Consider the following 17,247-nt stretch of genomic DNA (forward strand, 5'->3'; position numbering starts at 1 on the left):
TGAACTTCTCCCTCACCTACCTAATCACCATGGCCGCAGCAGATAAATGACTGGAAGTGGCAAGGGACAGTTGGATGTTGGAAGGAGGGAGGTAAGGGTGAGAGGAAGGTGGGTAAAGTTTGGGCAGCTGTAGGACAGAGGAGACAAGCCTGGAGCCATGACAGTGTCATGGCAGATATTAGGGACACGAGGCAGAAAGTTCTGATAAGGTCTTAGCAAGGATTCTGAGGGCCGTGAAGCGTGAGTGGGAGCCATAGTCAGGAGTCAAGGAGGGAGCAGAAGCTGATGGGCAAGACAAGCTTGGGTTGGAGTCAAGTGTACAGCAGCCATGGTTGGCCCTGAGCCAGAGCTATGGTATTGAGGAAAGACTGGCTTCAGGAAAGGTTTGTATTCTCGCCTGTGGCTCAGTCAGACACAGGATGTGAATCGTCTCAATGGAGAGCCACGGAGCTGAACAGCTCATCAGGCTGCCTTCCAGCTTTTCTGGGCTCCCTGGAGGTTGTCATGGCTACTGACTTATTAAGAAGGAGATGGAGATGGGGGTCCAGGGAAGGCATCAATTTCACCAAGTTGCTTTTGCCTCCCCCACAACTCACCTCATGACTGACTGTAAAGAGAAAACTCTTCGTGGGCGTTTCATCAGAGAGGTAATTTCAATCCACTTACACAGGGTGACAGAAGAGCCAGTGCATAGCACGGTCACAGGCCTGCAATTTGAGAGATTTTTTTTAAAAAAAGAAAAAAGAGTCTACAGAGTCCTCCTCGCCCAGTAAACAAAAATGTGTACAGGTGGATGTGGTGATGAGAAAAGCCCATCCGAGGAGAGCATTGAAGAAAGGCCTTTATTAGAAAAGGCATTTCCTTAAGTTTATAGCCATTATCTGGGAAAAAGTAAAAGAAGAGAGAAGTATGGCCCTTAAATTTCTGACTCCAGTCATGATGATGCAGTTACTTAGGGAGGAATGATAAAATCCATTTGATATTATGGGAGTAAAAGAACTAATTGGTGCAGTCAATAATGTTAGAAAATCTCCAGCATTTGTCTAGGCATTGGGTAGACAGGTTTTTAAGTTTGATCTCCTTCCACAGCATCTCTCTTTATAAAATATAGCAGCTGTCTCATTCTGGGAGGAGACCTATTGTCTCCCACACAAAATCCATCATACTGACTCCAGATAGGGACCCTGCCCTCCAATTGTGTCCTGAATCATGCAGTCAGACAGACAAAATCAGATAAACAAGAAAAGGCTTGCTGGCGAGTTGCATGGTTAGATGGGATAAGGGTGGGGGGTATTTTCTCTTCCTCGAGTTGGCCCATGTGCTGCTATTTACCCGTTTTTCCTTGCTCTGCTCTGTATCACAGGGAGTGATGTCTCTAGATAGGTTCAGCCAGTGGGAGATGCTAGCAGATAATTGTAGGGCAAGGGGAGGGGAGGAATCGGTTGTTTCTTCTCTTGCTCTGTCCTGAGTGAGGTGCCTCTCCTGTGAAATAGCTTCCTTCAGGATGCCCAGCTTTTGTATATGGTGGCCCCCACCCTGGCCCAAAGTCCTCCTGTGGCTCGTGTTTCTGGGCTCTGATGATACCACATTCTTATACAATTTCTCCTGCTCCAGGGTGGTAGCGGGCTTCCCAGATGGCTCAGTTGTGGAAAAAAAAAAATCTATCTGCCTTTGCAGGAACCATAGGAGAGATGGGTTTGATGCCTGGGTTGGGAAGATCCCCTGGAGAAGGAAATGGAAACCCACTCCAGTATACTTGCTTGGAAAATCCCAAGACAGAGGAACCTGGCAGGCTACAGTCCACCAAGTTGCAAAGAGTTGGACACGACTGAGCATGGATGCATTTACTATTTTTTTTTTTAAGGTGGTAGTGGATTCCTGGGCTTCCCTAGTGATGCTAATGGTAAAGAACCTGTCTAAAGTGCAGACTTGAGACTCAAGTTCGATCCCTGTGTTGGGAAGATCTCCTGGAGAAGGGCATAGCAACCTACTCCGGTATTCTTAGAGAATCCCATGGACAGAGGAGCCTTTTGGGCTACAGTTCATGGGGTCGCAGAGAATCACATACGACTGAAGTAAGTTAGCATGCAGTGGATTCCTGCTGTAAGATGGTAAGAAATGGTAAGTGGTAAGAAATGCCTTACCATTTCTTCTTTACTTCCTGGGCTCTTCCATTACTTGTTTAATCAGTCCCCCCAATTAAATTTCCTCTATTTCTAATATCCAGAGTAGTTTCTGGTTTCTTAAGAGGCACCTATCTGGTGGTATTTGTTTGGTTTGGCGGATACTGAGAACATAGACGTTAAGCCATCAGCTTACAAAGCCCTTTGTTTTCTGGCTCTGCTCTAGTGTCCTGACTTCCTCACTTGTAACTTTCCTTCTTGCTCTCTCCTCATCTGCACATTAATCTCCTTTCTGTTCAGTGGTAAGTCAAATTCATTCCTTACCCAGAGCATTTGCACCATTGTCTTCTCTGCCTAGAAATCATTGCCCAGATCTATATGAAAGGCTTTATTCTGTAATCAACCGGATGTCTAGCTTCACAGTTTCAATGGGTTTTCTCTGAGGGCTTCTCCATTGGTTTGGATAATCAAGACTTTCCCAGATTAACTGCTTTGCACATTTTGTTTCCTAAAGGAAAATCCACAAGGACTTGTTTTTGGAGAATCCACTAAATGTATTTGAGGTTCTGTTTTGTTTTTATGACTCTTCAATAGCATAGGACTTTGAAGTTTGCACATCAGATGGAACTGTCAAATTTCATGCGTTAACTGACCTTGCAGTTGTGAAGAAAAAAAAATCTACATTTTGTTTTTAGCGTATATTTTCTGGATATATTGTGGAAGGTCTTTGTTTTGATTAAAATACATTTGTCGGAGAGCAGCAAAAACATTTGACAAAACTTTGTTTTTAAAGGATGTAGAGAAAGCTGTGGTCAGAGGAGACCATAAAGGCTCCTCTGATGGAGCATATTCAGTCTGAGGGTTCACTGTGAGATTTCCATACATCTGGAAGCATTTGTACTTTCAAAATGCAACTGCCCTTTGGAGAGAGCCTGTCAGTTCTTCTCCTGGTTGTGGAATTAGTATTCATACAATTAACTGTCTTTCTGGCTTTTGAGTAGATCGGATTCTGAGGACACTAAGAGTTTAGAGGGAGGGGTAAAGGAAAGTAGGGCTGGTTTCTTAGAAACAGGGGCTTATCCAAAACAGGCTAACCAGGGCACATTGGGGGTTGTGTGCACATGTGTGTATGTGTGTGTGTAAGGATGTGTATATCTGTGCGCTTGCATTCCCTTTGAGTGAGCAGTGCCCAAAATGGTAGTGAGTAGAGACTAGGGTTTTTCTTTTACCATTTTGTCCAGGTCTGTCTCTAGAGGATGTTGTCTTCTCTAGAGCAGGGGTCCCCAAGTCTCTGGGCCACAGACAAGTACCTCCTGTCAGGTCAGCTGTGGCACTGGGTTAGAAGTAAAGTGCACACTAAATATTATATGCTTGAATCATCCTGAAACTATCCCTGACCTCTTCCATTCTCACCCCAGTCCATGGAAAAATAGTCTTTCATGAAATCGGTCCCTGGTACCAAAAAGGTTGGGGACCGCTTCAGAGAACTAAACATTCTGGTCTATGGAGAATGTGTTTTATTTTATTGCCTCTTGCCCTCCTCCCTGAAACAGAAATTCTGCATTGGAAATCCTTGAGTTTGATAAAGAGAAGAACATTCCTGGAATGAAAAGAGCTAGGTTTCTCACTCTGTTTATACACCTCAATGAACATTTATGTACATTAATACAGTAATTTACTCAAGTGATTGTTCGTGAACATTAATAATAAATATGCAAATCTCATTCTTGAATTTACAGGTACTGGTGGAAATAGTCAAGGGCTAACTTGGTTGTTTATGAAAAAACTTCTATTCTTGTATACTTGATATGCATAAATGAACTTAAGTGTACTGCCATCCATCCAGGAAATCAAAATGATATGCTATCAGCAAGCCCAAACTAGATGGCTGTTTCAATATTCAACCTGTTTACTTTGGGGAAGAAACAGCTGTTCATAAAGCAATTTATATTCAACAGGTGCACCGTGGCTCTGACTAATGGACGTGAAAGGTATGGCTGAGATGATCTTTGACTGTCATTCTGCCATTGCCTCCTGGACCTTCCAAGATTTCTAAAGAAAATGTCATTTACAAACAATTTTAAAGATTTTTTGTGTGTTTAATGGCTGTTTGGTTGATTTTCTGAAACTAGGACATGATTTACATCTAGCTAGCAATCAAAACTGTATTTTTATTTTTATTACCACCTATATAGTAATTGGATGGAGAGAGAACAATAGGTTTATTCATTTTTGGTTCTTTTCTCCTTGTTGAATTAATGCATTTCATGTAATTGTTTTTTCATATACTGAAGTTCAGGAAACTTATTTTAGTGATTAAAGTGGGATGACAAATGGCAGTTTAGTTGAATACTGATGTATACCCTGAAATTTGTAACTTGAGGAGACAAGCAGAAGGACAAAATGCCAACATGCCAAGGATGGTGGACTAAAGGATAGACTGAGCCTGCAACCTTGCTATTGTTGAACCACTGTGCTGACCTGGACTGCATTTTCCCTGATTTCCTATTGTGGTAGCTAAATGTCTGTTGCATGAACTCTGCTGTTTGAGGTTGTTTTTGCAGACAAATGCATTCCTAACAGATCTGATTTCTCAAACCAAATTCCTTCCTGCCCATCTCCTCTCCTATCCTGCCCCTCTTCTTATATTCCTTCAGTTAATGGCACTCACCAATTGCCCAATCTCAGGAATATTTCTCAATTTCTTTCACTTATGTACCTACCTCCTTGACAATAGAGACTATTTCTGGTTCATCCTTTCTAATACAATGCCTCACACACAGAAGACATTCAAAATATGTTTGTTGAGCTAAATTAAAGCAATTAGATAGTTGATTTCATGGATTAGCACACAGATGCTGAGTAAAGTGAAGAGTATAATCTTGGGAGATATTTTATTTAATAGGCTAGGGTGAGTTTTGATAAGCCAACCTTGCCTCTTATCCTAGAATAGTTTTCTATCAACTAATTTTTTTTGCCTTTTTAAATTATATTTTCCACATAGACAATGTTGGATGAGCACTGTCATATTTTTCTTATTGGATCCTTATTTAAAATTTTTCCATGTTGAAATTCTCCTCTCATGACATTTCTGCTTCATATATCAGTGCTGTTGATTGTTACAACTGATGTTGGTCTTCCTACATTTACCCTGGCATGCTGCATCTTCATCAAGTCTTTTGCCAATGTCTGCCCTCTTTTTTTGCATTAATTGATTATATTAATCTTATTCTCAGGATCTTGGGTAAGTTCTCTGTCTTTTTATACATGAGATGAAGAGAAAATACGTGAAGGGATTCACAATCTGGTGGGGAAATGGATAAGACATCAGATTTGTAGTGGGAAAAAAACTCCAGGGTTTATGTAGCAGCAATTCCTGTATGTGTGATGTTAATGAAGTCAAGATACTCAGTCAGTTTTATTTATTTACAATTTTTAAAAGTTGAAGAATAGTTGATTTATGATGTGTTAATTTCCAGTGTGGAGCAAAGTGGTTCAGTTATATATATCTATTCTTTTTCAGATTCTTTTTCATTAGACATTATTATAAAATATTGAGTATAATTCCCTATATTTTACATTAGGTCCTTGCTGTTTATTTCATATATAGTAATATGTATATTTAATCGCAATGTCCTAATTTATCTCTCTCACATTTCCCCCTTTGGTAAACATAAGTTTGTTTTCTATGCCTGTGAGTCTATTTCTGTGTTGAAAATAAGTTCATTTGTATCATTTTCTAGATTCTACAGATAAGCAATAAAATATGATATTTGTCTTTGACATTTCACTTTGTGTGATAATCTCTTTGTCCATTCATGTTGCTGTAAATGACATTATTTCATTCTTTTTTATGGCTAAGTAATATTTCATACCACATCTTCTTTATCCGTTCCTCTGTCAATGGTCATTTGCTTCCATGTCCTGGCTATTGTAAATAGGGCTGCAATGAACACTAGGGTGCATGTATCTTTTTGAGTAACTGTTTTCTGCAGATATATGCCCAGGAGTGAGATTTCTAGGTCATATGATTAGCTCTTTTTTTTAGTTTGTTTAAGGAACCTCCATGAAAAAGTTGGCTTCAAGCTCAACATTCAGAAAACTAAGATCATGGCATCTGGTCCCATCACTTCATGGGAAATAGATGGGGAAACAGTGCAAAAAGGCTGACTTTATTTTGGGGGGTTCCAAACTCACTGCAGATGGTGACTGCAGCCATGAAATTAAAAGATGCTTACTCCTTGGAAGGAAAGTTATGACCAACCTAGACAGCATATTAAAAACCAGAGACATTACTTTGCCAATGAAGGTCTGTCTAGTCAAGGCTATGGTTTTTCCAGTAGTTGTGTGTGGATGTGAGTTGGATAAAGAAAGCTGAGCGCCAAAGAATTGATGCTTTTGAACTGTGGTGTTGGAGAAGACTCTTGAGAGTCCCTTGGACTGCAGGGAGATCCAACCAGTCCCTCCTAAAGGAGATCAGTCCTGAGCGTTCATTGGAAGGACTGATGTCAAAGCTGAAACTCCAATACTTTGGCCACCTGATGCAAAGAGCTGACTCATTTGAAAAGACCCTGATGCTGGGAAAGATTGAAGGCAAGAGGAGAAGGGGACAACAGAGGATGAGATGGTTGGATGGCATCACTGACTCAATGGGCATGAGTTTGAGTAAACTCAGGGGGTTGTTGATGGACAGGGAGGCCTGGTGTGCTGTGGTCCATGGGGTTGCAAAGAGTCGGACACGACTGAGCAACTGAACTGAACTGAACTGATACTGTTCTCTACAGTGGCTGCACCAATTTATATCCCCAAAAACAGTGTAGAAGAAACCCAATCAATTTTGTTTTTTTACCTTGGCATCACCGACTCAATGGACATGAGTTTGAGGGACTTTGGGAGATGGTTAAGGACAGGGAAGCCTGGTGTGCTGCAGTCCCTAGGGTCACAAAGAGTCAGACATGACTTAGCGACAGAACAGCAACAATATTTAAAAAAAGAATCAGAGTTACATCTATCCTGTTCAGCTCACAAAACTGTTGTGAGAATCACGAATCCTGCTTACATCATGTGTCTATTCTAGGATGCAGTGACTTGCACTTGAACCACAAAGATAGAGCAAGATTATCATAGAAGGAGAGAATGAGCCACAGTGGGAGGAAAGTTGGAGAAATAATAAATAAATTTCCCAGAGAGCTAGCTTATAGAAACCAGCCATACCGAGACATCTCTTGTGCTTGAGAAGAGTGGTCAATTTATTCTTTTCTATATTATGTGATAGAAGTTACTAAAAGATGGAATGGGAGAATAAATTGCTTTCAGTAATTTGAAAACCCTTGATAAGTTCCAAGTCCTGTTTAGTTTTTCTTGGGATGGCTACACTTTAGCTCTTGACCTCAGAGTCCAAACCTCTGTAGACCTTTGTCCAACCTTTTCATGTTACAGTAAAGAAACTGAGATTTAGCAAAGGGAAATGACTTGCTTTGGATCTTAAGGCTGATCAGTGTACAGGGCTTCCCAGGTGGCACTAGTGGCAAAGAAAGCGAAAGTGAAAATGGAAGTGAAGTTCACTCAGTCGTGTCCGACTCTTTGCGATCCCATGGACCATACAGTCCATGGAATTCTCCAGGCCAGAATACTGGAGTGGGTAGCCTTTCCCTTCTCCAGGGGAATCTTCCCAACCCAGGGATCGAACCCAGGTCTCTCACATTGCAGGTGCATTCTTTACCACCTGAGCCACAAGGGAAGCCCAAGAATACTGGAGTGGGTAGCCTACCCCTTCTCCAGGGGATCTTCCCGACCCAGGAGTTGAACCGGGGTCTCCTGCATTGCAGGCGGATTCTTTACCAAATGAACTATGAGGGAAGCCCACTGGTAAAGAACTCACCTGCAAAAATACAGGAGACCACAAGAGACTTGGGTTCGATTCCTGGGTCGGGAAGATCCCCCGGAGGAGGGCATGAACAACTTGCTCCAATATTCTTGCCTGGAGAATCCCATGGATGGAGGAGCCTGGAGGCTACAGTCTATAGGGTTGCAAAGAGCTGGACATGACTGAAGTGACTTAGCACACATGCAGTCAGTGTATAATCAGGACCTAGAACTCAGGTCTCTTAGCTGCTGTGCTGAGAGATCCAACCATGTTATAATCATTTGTAATATATTTCCTAGTAATTCATTACTAGAAAGAGTTCAAGCACCAAGAATTTTTGAAAGACTTACTTTTTCATTTTAACAAAAATGAGAGAAAATTTTAGTTTATCCCTATAGTCATGCTCTTACCCTTATTTACAGTCTATCATTTTGTGAAGAGAAGGAACAGTGGTGGGGATTACATTCCGCTTTGGGTGCATCCATGAAAGTGTTTTGCCTGTGTGAGCATCAGTTGTGTCCCAACACAAAAGGTTTAAATATCACAATGTCAAATCATGTGATGTCAAGAGAGCCTCTGAGCATCTGCCCTTCTGTGATTTATTTTTCCTTTAAAGGGAAAAACGTGACTTGATTTTCCCTGGACATAGTGTTGGATGGAAAAGGACACTATGCCCTAGAACACCCACTACTCAAGAGGCATCCACTAATTATTCATTTCCGTTTTTTCATCTGGAGCCTTGGCTCTCATTGGATATTTCAGCTGCAAATTTCTGCATACTAGTTTATTAATTTCATTGTACTTTCATTTCTTAAAAAATATCTCAGAGCTTATATGTGTCAGATACCAAGAGGTATAGGTAACCAAATAAAGAAGTAATTTGCTGGTGTTTATACTCCTCTACCTTTAGTTTCCCAAAGTGAGTACAAAATGATTATTATTATTAGTTTTTTTCAAAATACTGGAACAGTATTAAGACTCTAGTGTGCTATTATAATGATTAGCCCTCTTTGGCAAGCTGCGCTGTAGCACACATTAGAACACACAGTGAAGTCAAGTACATTTAAGTGGGCCTTCAGTAACTATTGATAACGGTGGTGATGATGATAGTGATCACTGCAACAGAATGACGTAATCATGGCACCTTGCAATTTGTGGTAAACAATGGAAATTACATAGCAACTTCTGTTGTTGTCATCTTCCACACAAGTGCCTGAAAACATTAATTAACTGGAGAGATTGCTGCAAAGTCTCTTGGCAGCAGACAGCCTTTAATCCAGGTAAACAGTAGAAATCAGTATTAACAGGATGTCTGGAATAAACCATTAATTGTATGAATTACAGTGTATCATGGTTATTATCAATCTCCAAAGAGGGACCTCTTGGGGGATAAACATCTCTGGAGGATTTCAGGGTGAGGTTAATGTGGTACTGAGAACTGGACAGGGTCAGTGTGGACTCTGTTGTTTGATCCAGCATCCATTAAGCTGCATCTCTGATGAATCATGATGGCACTGGATCCCAGTGGTCCAAAGGCTTTTGATGTCATTAGCTACTCCGAGGCTGTGGGCAACTGGTAAGAGGACTATGCGTCAAGTGCAAAGGAAGAGTAGCTGCTCTAATTGTGTTACCAAAGAATTAGATCTGGATCTGTTGCAAAACCTGGGGCTTGTCTGTTCCCATCTCACGTAATTATTTATTGGAGGGACAGATGAATGCTTGCTTCACAGATGACTAGGGTAATAGGATCCTTGGCCAGCCCAACAGATTCAGATTTTATACACAAATCTGTAAAATCTTATTTAATGTGTCCTGATGTGGCATTTTGGCCAATCACATTTTCTTTATACTCTGAATGATTTCACACAAGGGAGCTACTTCAAATCATATGTCAGGCAAAACAACATCACTTATGAATCTCTTCTCCCAAGTCTTGGGCAAGAACCCATTTTCCTCAAATTCGGGCCTTTGGAATATTTATTTCAAATTAAGACTTGAATAAAGAAGTGAAATAGTATCAATATTGTTTTGTTACTTACCATATCTGTCTTCTGCAGGGAGGGCCAGGGGTGGTAAAAGTGAGAGGTGGAAAGTGGCAAAGTAGAAATTGATCAGTTTTGTTGGGGGTTGGGGGAGTTGTGGGCTGAAGTCTGTGTTGATGTGGAGTCAACTCACTGGCCTGAGATGACAGTGTGAAGCGGTCCAGGTGTCTCTCAGTAGGGAAGGGAAGAACGTCTAGACATAAATTATAATACACCTTTTTTTCCCGGAAAAAAATAATTTTAAAATTATTCCATGTGTTCCCACAGCTCAGATGCCTAGACCTCACCCAATAAGCTCCAACAGCTGTCTGGAGGAGGCAGTGAATCTTCTTAATCACCATTGAATGTGGGGAGTTTTTACCCATTTTTAAAGATGAAAATACTAGAGAAGAGACTTTATAAGTGGTTTGCATGAGTGATGATGCTATTTAATCCTCCAAACACACCTGCGATGTAAATTGCATTCTTAGCTTCATTTTACATATGAGGAAACTGAGGCTTAGAGATGTTACATCAATTACCTGAGGTTTCACAGGCACTCCCCTCAGTTTGCCCTGAAAGCCTGTCCTGCTGGATCCTTGGTTGATCCAGATGGGGAAATGAGGCTCAGAGAGGTTCAGTGAGTTATTCAAGATCACACAGTATGTAGCAGAACTAGGATCAAGTTTAGGTTAAATATTTCTAAGTTCAATGCTAATGCAGTGGTGTTCTGTTTTTCTCATTCTTCCAAACTTGAAGGACATCACTTTGCAGAGTGGCCTCAATGGTGGCACCCACCTCATTTGAAACAGCCCCCTGAGTCTGATATCTTTTTTAACCCATATTCCTTAAAACACAGAAAATTAGGCCAAGCTTAAAGACTAGAGTTTTATTGAGAAGGGTAACTGCAGGATACTAAGTGGGGAAAGGAAGGTGAGGCAGGAGGGATGTGGGATGAGAGAACACAGCCGGGCACTCACTCATGTGGCAGGTTTCTAACCAAACCATAAAGGACCACAGCCCCTCAGACGAAGAAGGAAGAAGAATTCTTCTGACAGCTCTTTCCCATTTTCTGTCTCTTATGCCTACTGTTTACCCCATGAAACATTAACTAACTCCCCTGCAGTTCTGGGTTTGTTACCTGGCTTCTGCAGGCAGCTGCTGGAGACATTAGAGCTTTTGCGGATCTGGTCGGATTAGATCTGGGCACCTGAGCCATTGCTTCTAGCTGAGTATGACCTTCACCTGGACAGAGGCCAAGATAGCCAACAAAGCTGGCAGGCGAAGTGGTCAGGGTCCAGGAGATAGATGAGGCTGAACAGATCTGGGGAGAGACATAGCTGTGTGTCAGACACTGTCAGGCTATCCTCTGGCTATCATACCATAGCAGTGGGCCTTCTTATAAGACCGAGGTACTCTCATTTTGTCCTTGAGAGGGGAGATAAAAACTCTATTGCTCACAGAATCCATGTCACTTGCAATCTTCTAAAAAGGCTAAAAGTGGGTTAGTCAACTAAGCTACTAACTGTAGCTAATGCCAAGGACATAAGTGATACCCATCACCAGCCTCTTTAACCACCCATTTTAGATTTCTTTCTCCTTAGGCAAGCACACTGGCTGGTCTCGGTTGCTAGTCTGGTAGGAATTCCAGCTCTTCCCTCCCCAAGTGGTCTGAGTGCATTGGTACTTTGTGGTCTTTAGGAGTTACCATAACTGTCCATGAAGAGTTATTACTAAGCAATGTGAGTACTAAGAAATGACCTCCTGAATGCCCTGGGTTCAATAACTAATCCTTTCATCTTATTGTGTAGTTGTAAACTGAATGCCTTGTGGTAATCAGTGCTGATTACATCAGCAGGAACAGCACCGGTGCCATATTGAGGGCTCAACGCTGGTCCCTACCTCTGGGGGATGAGGGCTCAGCAGTGGCAGTAGCTGGACTTGTCTTGGTGGGAGGGAACCTATGTTTCTGAACCCATGGGGAGCTGCCATCCCTGCCATCACAGACACTTGGTTCACTTCTGTTTCCTAGTCTTCTCTTCTATAAAATGAAGAAAATAAACACATCCACAATGTAAGATTTTCTGAGGATTAATAAATTAATGTGTGTAAAATACCTAGAAGAGTGCCTAGTATAGCCTAAGTGATTTTCAAGTGTGTGCTATCATGCCTTCTCCTTCTCCCCACTCTTCTTCTTATCCTTGTTATGCTAAAAGTCAATATGAGTGGGACAAATGGAGAGAGTAGCATGGAAACATATACACTAACATACGTAAAAGAGATAGCCAGTGGGAATTTGCTGTATGACTCAAGGAACTCAAACTGGGGCTCTGTGACAACCTAGAGGGATGGGATGGAGTGGGAGGTGGGAGGGAGGGGACATATGTATACCTACGGCTGATGCGTGTTGATGTATAGCAGAAACCAACACAATATTGTAATTACCCTTCAATTAAAAATAAATTCAAAAAGTCAGTGTGTTTCTTCTTTTTTTCCAGTTGTATTTCAAAAGATCCTCTTCTGTGATGGAACTAGGCCTTAGAAAGAGGGTAGATATATACCATACCCACAACTGGGAGTGGAGGAGAGGAAACAAATTTTATCAATAAAAGAAGCATTGACAAGTCAATATGTAAAGTAATAGGAAAGACTATGATACTTTGTTAGGCCCTGGAATGTATAGACATTAATTTGCTTAAAAGCACTAATGAATCTAGATAGTCACGAGTAGAATTATAAATGATTTTTTCTGGTAAGCTTGATCATGAATGTATTAATCATTTGAATACTTAATGATTTATACTTTTGGATAAAGACACTGGGAAGCTCCAGAACACTGTTAGCTTCTTCTCCAATTTTCATCATTATTTATTGTTTCTATTGTCAAGTGGAGGAAAAAGTCAAGGTACTCTTTTAGTTTTAAAAATGATGTGATTGCTATATTGCAATGTTTGGTTTAGTACATTGTGAAGAGGTTCAGGACAAGTTAAAAAAATCAGGAGATAAAACTATGCATTTAAGATGCACTTTATGCATTTAAAACAAAACTAGAATTTTATTTCATAGTTTTATTTGGAGAGGAATTGAAATTCAAGAATAAGCTCAGCATGTTGCCATAGATGAAGAGGTAGGATCAATTAGCTGAATTTGATGGCTTGTTATTATGTGTATTCATGGAAGAAAGTGAAGAGGAACTGAAGAGCATCTTGATGAGGATGAAAGAGGAGGGTCAAAAAGCTGGCTTAAAACTCAACATTCAGAAAACTAAGATCATGGCATCCGGTCCCATCCCTTTATGGCAAATAGATGGGGAAAAGGTGGAAACAGTGGCAGGTTTTATTTTCTTGGGCTCCAAAATCACTGCAAACAGTGACTATAGCCACGAAAATAAAAGATGCTTGCTCCTTGGAAGAAAAGCTATGACAAACCTAGACAGTATATTAAAATGAAAGACATCACTTTGCCGACAAAGGTCCATATATTTGAAGCTATGGTTTTTCCAGTAGTTATGTATGGATGTGAGAGTTGGACCATGAAGGAGGCTGAGTGCTGAAGAATTGATGCTTTTGAACTGTGGTGCTGGGGAAGACTCTTGAGAATCCCTTGGACAGCAAGGAAATCAAATCAGTCAATCTTAAAGGAAATCAACACTGAATATTCATTGGAAGGACTGATGCTGAAGCTGAAGCTCTAATACTTTGGCCCCTTGATGTGAAGAGCTGACTCACAGGAAAAGATCCTGATGCTGGGAAAGATTGAAGGCAAGAGAAGGGGACGACAGAGGATGGAATGGTTGGATGATATCACTGACTATCAATGAACATGAGTTTGAGCAAACTCTGGGAGATAGTGAAGGAAAGGGATTAGATTTAAGTTAAAATATATTGGCTTCCCTGATGGCTCAGATGGTTAAGAGTCTGCCTGCAATGCAGGAGTCCTGGGTTTGACCCTTGGGTCAGGAAGATCCCCTGGAGAAGGAAATGGCAACCCACTTAAGCATTCTTGCTTGGGGAATCCCATGGACAGAGGAGTCTGGTGGGCTACAGTCCATGAGGTCACAAAGAGTCAGACACGACTAAGAGACTAACCCTAAGATACATTAACTTCGTGTTGTGGTTTGGTTATATGCTGCTGCTGCTACTAAGTCGCTTCAGTTGTGTCCGACTCTGTGCGACCCCATAGACGGCAGCCCACCAGGCTCTGCCATCCCTGGGATTCTCCAGGCAAGAACACTGGAGTGGGTTGCCATTTCCTTCTCCAATGCATGAAAGTGAAAAGTGAAAGTGAAGTCGTTCAGTTGTGTCTGACTCCTAGCGACCCCATGGACTGCAGCACACCAGGCCCCTCCGTCCATGGGATTTTCCAGGCAAGAGTACTGGAGTGGGGTGCCATTGCCTTCTCCGGGTTTGGTTATATAAATGATTGCAATTCTTCTTTCCTGTATGCATGCGATTTTGCAAAGTGACTCATGGTTCTCCATCAAGAAGTAAAATCTATTCCCACTCCTTGAATATGAACTGGTCTTGTGATTTGTTTTAATAAAATGCACTGAACATGATGGTGTACCACCTCCAAGCTAGATGTTAAGAAGCCTTTCTCACTTCAGTCTCTTTGGAAACTTCTAACCACCATGTAAAACTTCCCCGACCATGGGGGAATAAGAGGCTTTCTAAATGCCACATGGTCCAGTGGCCATGGGGATAGGTAGCCAGTCACCAGATATGTCAATGGGACCATCCTGGATCAGGCAACCTGCAGAAGCAAAATTACCCAAATTTGACCTATAGGTGTTTGCAGCTGCAAGAGCAAGTCTGGCCAATATCAGAAGAACCAACTTGCTGAGCTCAGGCCAAATTGTCTACTGTAGAACAAAATGTGAGAAGTAAATGGTAGTTGGTATCAGTTTTGGAGCAAGAGCGAACATTCACTGATCACTTTCTCTGTGCCAGGTACCATTCCAAGTGCTGTACAGTTATTGGTTCACTTCATCCTGGTAACAACCCCGGTGATGGGGTTCCAGATGAAGGAAGGAGCCTAGGCCCTCTGTTGGTCACAAGCAGAAGTAAAATCTCAGCAAGACTCATTATCCTGTTTTTCCCCCTCCTCGTTGAAGATGAAGCAAAGGCCAAGCTGGACAAAGCCAGATGTATTTACAGACCTTCTCATTGAGGTTTCTCTAAAGTGGGGTTGGCAAGTTTTTCTTACAAAGGGACAGATAGTAATTGTTTTAGGTTTTGCAGGCCTTCCCTGCCAAAACTACTCAACTCTGCCTTTGTTGTGTGAAAGCAGCCACTGGCAGTATGTAAACAAGTGAGCCTGGGGCTCCAATTAAACAGGTGGTGGGCTGAATCTGGCCTGTGGGTCACGGTGTATTGAGGCCTCCTCTCCCAGAAATTAAGCCTTAATGACATAAGGCATCTATTGAATATAATAAATTATCTTATCTTCTATGCATCTAGCATGTTCCCTAGGTATGTATCATCCTTGGGAGAACTGAGAAAATTTTCAGTAAGACTTAATTCTCTTGCAGAACCCCAGGAGAAGGAGCCCCATGGTTGCTGGTTTTGTCTTGTATCTGGCTCTTTTTGTGGCTGTGGGTGACTGGTAGAGCAATGGCTGGTATTTTCCATGTTTGCTTCCAATGGAAGGAAGGGATCCAGTCCCAGGAAAGTGAGGAGGAATTTTATTCCAGAAGCCCAGCAGATTTCTCTTGGTGTCTCAGCTCAAATATGTCACCTGCTCATTTAAAGCCCAGCCCTAGCAAGAGGATGGGACTGCTCTGATTGGCTGGAACTAAGCAGGCCCTGTCCATGAAACTGCAGTTGGATCAAGTTACTTAATGGCTACCTGATACCATTTCTAATTTGCTCTCTCACTTGTATTATAGTTTTCTATACCTCAGAAATACCTTTTTTTCCTCAGATGTTGAGCATATTGCTCCATTGTTTTCTTGCTTCCAGCAGTGTTGATATGAAGTGTAATGTTAATCTAATTTTTGTTGTTTTGAAGTGTAATCTTTATTTTTTATTTTGGATGCTTAAAAACATCATTGTTCTTATTGTCAGATTTTATTACAATTTGACAAGGAGTTGGTATTTTTATTTTTCATCCTGCTTGGTACTCAATGGATTTTTTCTACATATAGACATATCATTTGGCTCAAGGAAATTTTCTTCCTTTTTTTTATTTTAAAAAGATATTTCTATTTCTTAATTCTGTCCCTTCTTACCTTTTAGAATTTCTATGGCATGGGTATGAGGGCTTCTCTTCTCTTTTCTCCTTGTCTTAATTGCTGTATGGATTGAATTTGGCCCCTCTCCCCAAACTCATATGTTAAAGTCTCAAATCCCAGTACTTCAGAATATGACCTTGTTTGGAAATAGTGTTATTGCAGATACAATTAAAGATGAGATCATATCTGACTAGTGTTCTTATAAGAAAGGGGCATTTTGGACACAGATACATACATAGGAAGAATATCATGTGAATTTGAAGGCAGAGATTTGGGTGATTCATCTACAAGCCAAGGAATACCAAAGGGCTTCCCAAATGGCACAGTTGTAAACAAGAATCTGCCTGCCCATGCAGGGGATGCAGCAGGTGTGGGTTCAATATCTGGGTCAGGAAGATCCCTGGAGTAGGAAATGGCCACCCACTCCAGTATCCTTTTACCCCTCAACTCCAGTATTCTTGCCTGGAAAATTCCATGGACAGAGGAGCCTGGCGGGCTACAGTCTATAGGGTCACAAAGAGTTGGATGCAACTGAACACACACTCCTGCCCCTACCAGAGGTTGCCAGGAAACCAACAGAAGCTAGGAGAGAGACTTAGAACGGATTCTTCCTCATAACCCTTAGAAGGAGTAACATTGTCAATAATTTGATCTTGGAAGTCTAATTTCTGGCACTGAGGATAAATTTTTGTTGTTTAAGCCATCCAGACTGTGGTACATTATTACTTCACCTGAGAAAAATAATACAACTGTGTTGATAGTCTCCATTTCTTCTGCTGTTTCACTGTGATACAGAATTCCTCAATCACCTCTCAGAACTAACTCATTACTTTGCTCTACAGCAATGTCCATTCAGTCTGTTATTTGACCATTTACATTTTCATTTCAAGATCTGATTACAGATCATTTGTTCCTATTACATGGGTTACAACAAACACAGTTTTTCAAAGCTCTTTTCCTTTGAGATGTATTAGATAGGATGGTATTCAGTTTTAAGCAACAGAG

Source organism: Bubalus bubalis, chromosome 7 (assembly GCF_019923935.1).
Source record: "Bubalus bubalis isolate 160015118507 breed Murrah chromosome 7, NDDB_SH_1, whole genome shotgun sequence".
NCBI lineage: Eukaryota > Metazoa > Chordata > Mammalia > Artiodactyla > Bovidae > Bubalus > Bubalus bubalis.